The sequence below is a fragment of the Crinia signifera genome, chromosome 3 (genome assembly GCF_055691185.1).
Source record: "Crinia signifera chromosome 3, ASM5569118v1, whole genome shotgun sequence".
In the NCBI taxonomy this organism is placed as follows: domain Eukaryota; kingdom Metazoa; phylum Chordata; class Amphibia; order Anura; family Myobatrachidae; genus Crinia; species Crinia signifera.
In genome coordinates, this window is record NC_139219.1 from 181,036,994 (window position 1) to 181,043,920 (window position 6,927).

General features: G+C 39.1%; 1 long non-coding RNA gene across 1 annotated transcript in view; it reads left to right on the top strand.

Moving 5' to 3' along the window:
- The window catches only part of LOC146062620 (uncharacterized), a 29,861-nt gene extending 23,381 nt beyond the window's left edge, over positions 1-6,480 (top strand). Inside the window, exon 3 of the long non-coding RNA XR_014471423.1 lies at positions 5,394-6,480. This is a non-coding gene — a long non-coding RNA (uncharacterized LOC146062620). The remainder of the gene's footprint in view (positions 1-5,393) is intronic.
- Positions 6,481-6,927: the final 447 nt, after the last annotated feature.

A 6,927-nucleotide genomic window follows, 5' to 3' on the forward strand; every position in this document is an offset into this window, starting at 1 on the left:
ATCCTGTTATAAAGGCAAACTCAAATTTGTTATCCTTTGTTTTCTGAGCCTTGGATTTGACTGTCATTAGAGTATTCCGGTCTATGTCTTTCACATTTTGGATTGTAGTTTCCAATAGACTCGGTTCATATCCACAGGCCAGAAATCTTTCCTGCATTTCTTTTGTTTGTGTATCTAGTACCTCTGGTTCTACACAGTTTCTCTTAAGCCTCTTGAACTGGCCACTTGGTATGGATTTTAACCAGTTGTTATGATGACAGCTGGTGGCCTGTATATAAGAACCTGAGTCTGTCGGTTTCATAAAGTTCTTAGTGTAGATGCAGTTTTGTTTAATGTAAACCGTGATGTCGAGGAAATTAATATTTTCCTGACTTTTTTCGAAACATAATTTAATGTTTTTGTCATTGTTATTTAATGATGAACAAAAAAGGTCTAAATCAGCATCACTCCCACGCCAAATGAAGAAGATATCGTCTATGTATCTGACGTAGGACACAAGGTTCGCTCCCCAGCTCGTATTTGCCCAGATGGTATTGGCCTCCCAGTCCCCCATAAAGAGGTTGGCATAGCTGGGGGCGAACCTTGTGCCCATCGCCGTTCCTGTATTTTGAACATAGAACTCATCTTTAAACAAAAAGAAATTATTTTTTAGGATAAAGGAAATGCCTTCTATGATGAATTCTTGTAATGTAGAGTTAAGATTGGACTCTGATAAAGCTTTAGTAGCTGCCTCAATACCATGACTGTGATCTATAATAGTATACAAAGATGACACGTCGGCAGTCACCAACGTGTCACCTTCTTGCCACTGTATCCCATCAAGTGTCCTAAGAAAATCACCTGTATCCTTCAGATGTGACCGATTCTTGACCACCAAAGGCTGCAAATGGTGGTCAATAAATTGTGAGAGATTGGCCGTCAGGGAGCCTACCCCCGATATAATGGGTCTCCCCGGCGGCTTTTCCAGGCTTTTATGTACCTTAGGAAGCACATATATTACTGGAGTGATGGGATTTTCTGGAATGAGAAATTTACTCTGTGTCTCAGTGATGGTTTGATTACTACAGAATCTTTCTATTAGATTTTTTAGTTTTATGACTGTAGTTTCAGTGGGATCTTTTTTCAGCTTGCTATAGACATTAGCATCTCTTAATTGTCTATACACTTCTCCTTCGTAGTCCTCCAAATTCATGAGTACTACCCCCCCCCCTTTATCTGCTGGCTTCACATATTACATACATATTGTGTACTTCTGGATGTGGAAGTCATTAAAAGCACTTTTGATATACCAGCTGAGTGGCCTGAAAGATACCTTGATGTGATTTGTACAGCATCTTTACCAGTGAGTTGGGGTACGCATCCCCTTGGCATTTATTCGTTTGGTCAAAAGATACCTTTATGTGAGGATACCATACTCCTTAACTGTGAGTTGGGTACGCATTAAAGATTAAAAGATACCTTGATGTGTGGAACCAGCCACATTTTTATGTGAGTCTGGGTACGCAAAAATTATCCTTACAGATTACATCTGTCTGCTCCTTGTGTTGGATAGAGGAAGATTAATTTGCACAGTCTCCATCTATTTTTGCACGGGTGTAGAACCATTTATTGTGGTGTGGATGAAACTGACGTCCTTATTACTTTTTGTTTGTTACATGGACTAAAAAAACATCTACGAAAATTCACCACAAGGACGATCTATCCTACATACTTGTCTACACAGGAGCATCTAAAAACCAATAAAGGGAAGTACTTTTGTTCATGTTTAAGCGCTAGAGGGTTTCCACTTATAAAATTGTGTGTATCTATGTTTTTGGGGGAGTGGTGACTCCTCAATAAGTGTTTGAAACTCACCAGCAGCTGCGCCCGAGGGTGATCCAATTACCAATTGTGTTGTATTCTTGTAAATTCACCTTTTTTTGGTATCACCGTTAGGCTGCAAAAAAACATGTTTCATGCAAGAGAATGCAGATTGTCAAAATTTCAAAATGTTTTCAACAAAAATGAGGATGTTGTAGATCTTTATGACGATGATTTAGAGAATCTCATGAGGAAATTAGAACAAGTGCTGATCAGGGATTGCAAAACATGGTGGGAAATTGCGACCCTGGAGGAATACCTGGCACATAAATTGATTCCGAAAGGGCTTAAAATAGAAAAAGAAGCATCATTCACTACTCCAGACAAGGAGTTTAAAAATAAATGGAACACAATAACCGATGAATGCTCTTTTTCTCTCATGCATTTAATTATTCAGGAGAGGAAGAGAGAATTGGTAAATATTGAAAAAGAAATTACCAAGTATAAAGAACTAGTGACACCATTTAATGCATCACCTGAATATAAACAGTATGAGAATAGGATTATTTCTAGTACTAGTAAAGTAGAAAAAATGCTAGCAACAAAAAAATTAAAAAAATTTCATCGGGATAACGATATAAAAAAAGCTTTAGTCAATACAGCGGAAGAACCTCCTACCCCACAATATATAAGATCTAGAAACCCAAAAATTAACAACAAAAGGGATAAAAAAAGGAATGAATATAATGATCATTATGGTAATCATATATATGCCAGAGAAACCAATGGTAACGCCAATCCAAGTCATTATGGCCCACCTATCCATTATGGTCCACCTATCCATAATAGAGAGATCAATAAACCACATAGAAATCAGTGGAATAGCAATCCCATTAATCCATCACGGGGATTGGAAAAAACGAGAGGGGAAAAAAACAGATACCCCCACAATAGACCCCAAATGAACTCATATAGGCGTGAACAGAACCATAGTGACCTGTTTGAGAGAAGAAATCTGAGGAACAGTGATCCAGACCCCCAATGGCGTAACCGCTTCACAGAATTAGATCAAACACCCAGGACCCCTTTTTTAGACAGAGGAGGCTGGAGAACTCAACGGAAATAAAAACAAATAAGACGAGGCGAGGTAAAAGGGGAGGAACAAACAAACACTCTAGAAATAGAGACAATAAACGTAAACATAACAACCGCAAAAGGCCAAAAAAGAACCTACTAAATGCAGATTCTCAACAATTGAAGATGACAAAAATCTTCAATTTGAGTAATCATAACCTAACTAAAGAAGAAACCTCCTTGTTAGGCAAAGGTTTAAAATTTGCGCCTACAAACGATATCCAACCCTTTGAGACGTTTCTGGATATACAGCGTTTCGTTAGGAAACTAACGATTAAGAAGTTCTTCGCTGACAAAGAGAATTCCAGTGACGATTTAGATACCACCAATAGTCAATTTAGACCAAAATCCGTTTTTTTCCCTAAACATCTTAAGGGCCCATACATTGAAACATTTTGCACCCTAGTGCAAGATGACATTGAGAACCTGTCTAAAAATAGCAAAAGATATAACAATAATCTCACTGCTAAAGAAAGAAAGGCCCTTAAAAACTTAAAGGAAGATAACGGCCTCATTGTGAAGCCAGCAGATAAAGGGGGGGGGGTAGTACTCATGAATTTGGAGGACTACGAAGGAGAAGTGTATAGACAATTAAGAGATGCTAATGTCTATAGCAAGCTGAAAAAAGATCCCACTGAAACTACAGTCATAAAACTAAAAAATCTAATAGAAAGATTCTGTAGTAATCAAACCATCACTGAGACACAGAGTAAATTTCTCATTCCAGAAAATCCCATCACTCCAGTAATATATGTGCTTCCTAAGGTACATAAAAGCCTGGAAAAGCCGCCGGGGAGACCCATTATATCGGGGGTAGGCTCCCTGACGGCCAATCTCTCACAATTTATTGACCACCATTTGCAGCCTTTGGTGGTCAAGAATCGGTCACATCTGAAGGATACAGGTGATTTTCTTAGGACACTTGATGGGATACAGTGGCAAGAAGGTGACACGTTGGTGACTGCCGACGTGTCATCTTTGTATACTATTATAGATCACAGTCATGGTATTGAGGCAGCTACTAAAGCTTTATCAGAGTCCAATCTTAACTCTACATTACAAGAATTCATCATAGAAGGCATTTCCTTTATCCTAAAAAATAATTTCTTTTTGTTTAAAGATGAGTTCTATGTTCAAAATACAGGAACGGCGATGGGCACAAGGTTCGCCCCCAGCTATGCCAACCTCTTTATGGGGGACTGGGAGGCCAATACCATCTGGGCAAATACGAGCTGGGGAGCGAACCTTGTGTCCTACGTCAGATACATAGACGATATCTTCTTCATTTGGCGTGGGAGTGATGCTGATTTAGACCTTTTTTGTTCATCATTAAATAACAATGACAAAAACATTAAATTATGTTTCGAAAAAAGTCAGGAAAATATTAATTTCCTCGACATCACGGTTTACATTAAACAAAACTGCATCTACACTAAGAACTTTATGAAACCGACAGACTCAGGTTCTTATATACAGGCCACCAGCTGTCATCATAACAACTGGTTAAAATCCATACCAAGTGGCCAGTTCAAGAGGCTTAAGAGAAACTGTGTAGAACCAGAGGTACTAGATACACAAACAAAAGAAATGCAGGAAAGATTTCTGGCCTGTGGATATGAACCGAGTCTATTGGAAACTACAATCCAAAATGTGAAAGACATAGACCGGAATACTCTAATGACAGTCAAATCCAAGGCTCAGAAAACAAAGGATAACAAATTTGAGTTTGCCTTTATAACAGGATATAACCCTAGACATAGGGAAATCGAAAAATCCATTAAGAAACACTGGCCAATACTGCATAAGGACCCTATACTGAAAAATCTGATCCCAGATAAACCAACTTGCATCTACAGAAAGGCACCTAATTTGAAAAACAAACTGACATCCAGCCAATTAAAACCTCCAGTTCGACCTGGGAGGATTAGATCAATGGGCTTTTATAGATGCGGTTTGTGCTTACCATGTAGACATATAAATGGGGAAGGAAAAAACAAAATCACGGAAATTTTTATAAATGGGAAAGAGGTAAAAATTTGTGATTTCATCACTTGTAATAGCCAAAATGTAGTATATGCTATTAGATGTACATGCAACAAGTTTTATATCGGCCGTACGTCAAGGGCTTTAAAAGTCCGTATTGCCGAGCATGTGCGCAATATAAAAAAAGGAGTCGAAACACATGCATTATCCGCCCATTTTAAAACTGCACACAAGTGTTCACCTGCTTATATATCAGGTTTTTTTGGGTTAAAAACCGTGAGTGCAGATTTAAGAGATAAAGATGTGGCAAGTAAACTGGCAAAAGCCGAAATGGAATATATCTTCAAATTCAATACACTATTTCCGGGTGGCCACAATAGTGATTTTGAACTAAAATGGTTTTTATGAGAAATTATTTTATTATGAACTTTTTTTATTATGTATCCTTAGGCATGCCTCTTTCTCTTTTTCTGTAGCATTGCATCCAAGCCATCAGGAAGAAATAATGAAATACACGGACGCTTTATACTATACATGCTTTTTTATTATGTATATGTGTATGTTGATTTTGTATGTTTGTACTTTTGTATTTTTGTACAGCCCCTAGTCATCTCTCCCAATAGATTTTTTTAACCTTTTAACATTTTTAAGCTGCATGTTTTATTTTGTTGTATGGCAGCTCGTTTTTTAACTAGCTGGAACGCAAATTTAGATATGCTGGAACGCTTATTGCATCAGGAAGCGCTGCGCTTTAATATCGCGCGCGCTCCCCATTTGCTGGCTCTCTATATATAGAGTCTACCGTAGAGTGTGCTGGAACGCACACTTCCTTTATTTGCTGGAACGCATACCTCATCAGGAAGCGTCGCGCACGAACATCGCGCGCACTTCCGGGTCTCCGGCTGAATATAGGATTTACCTATAACTGTGCTGACACGCACACATCATCTAGAGGCGCCGCGCATATCTATAGCGCACAGCCTCCATCCCGCCGGCTCTAAGAGCGCGGCATACAACCTCCGGCAGCGTGACACGCGGAAGTGGGTGCAGTGGAACGCACCACACTTCCGGTATCGCGGTGTCCAGCGTCCTTTTAAATACGTTGGGAACCCTGATTTCTTTACATATTTTTGGGATATGTGACTATGGGCTTATCAGATATAATGTACATTAGGTAACACTATGTACTGGATGTTTTTATGAATTTAAATGTTTGTAGAATTTTGTGCAGCACAGGAAACAGGAAGTCCTGTCACTTCCTGTATATGGGTATATAAACCCATTCAATTTTATCCTCTATACACTTGAAAAAGATCCCAGAGCAGGATCGAAACGCGTCGTGTGTACCTAGAGGAAGGTGATCCCCAGATGACTGCTAGAACCTGGAACTCTGACTGACCTACTCCCTGGCCTGATCATCCGGAAGACCACCCAGGTTGTAGACTCCTAGTTTGCACCATTGTTCTATTGTTCACGGCAGTCACAGTGATTACTTTGTTTGATTTTATTACATATTGTGTACTTCTGGATGTGGAAGTCATTAAAAGCACTTTTGATATACCAGCTGAGTGGCCTGAAAGATACCTTGATGTGATTTGTACAGCATCTTTACCAGTGAGTTGGGGTACGCATCCCCTTGGCATTTATTCGTTTGGTCAAAAGATACCTTTATGTGAGGATACCATACTCCTTAACTGTGAGTTGGGTACGCATTAAAGATTAAAAGATACCTTGATGTGTGGAACCAGCCACATTTTTATGTGAGTCTGGGTACGCAAAAATTATCCTTACAGATTACATCTGTCTGCTCCTTGTGTTGGATAGAGGAAGATTAATTTGCACAGTCTCCATCTATTTTTGCACGGGTGTAGAACCATTTATTGTGGTGTGGATGAAACTGACGTCCTTATTACTTTTTGTTTGTTACATGGACTAAAAAAACATCTACGAAAATTCACCACAAGGACGATCTATCCTACATACTTGTCTACACAGGAGCATCTAAAAACC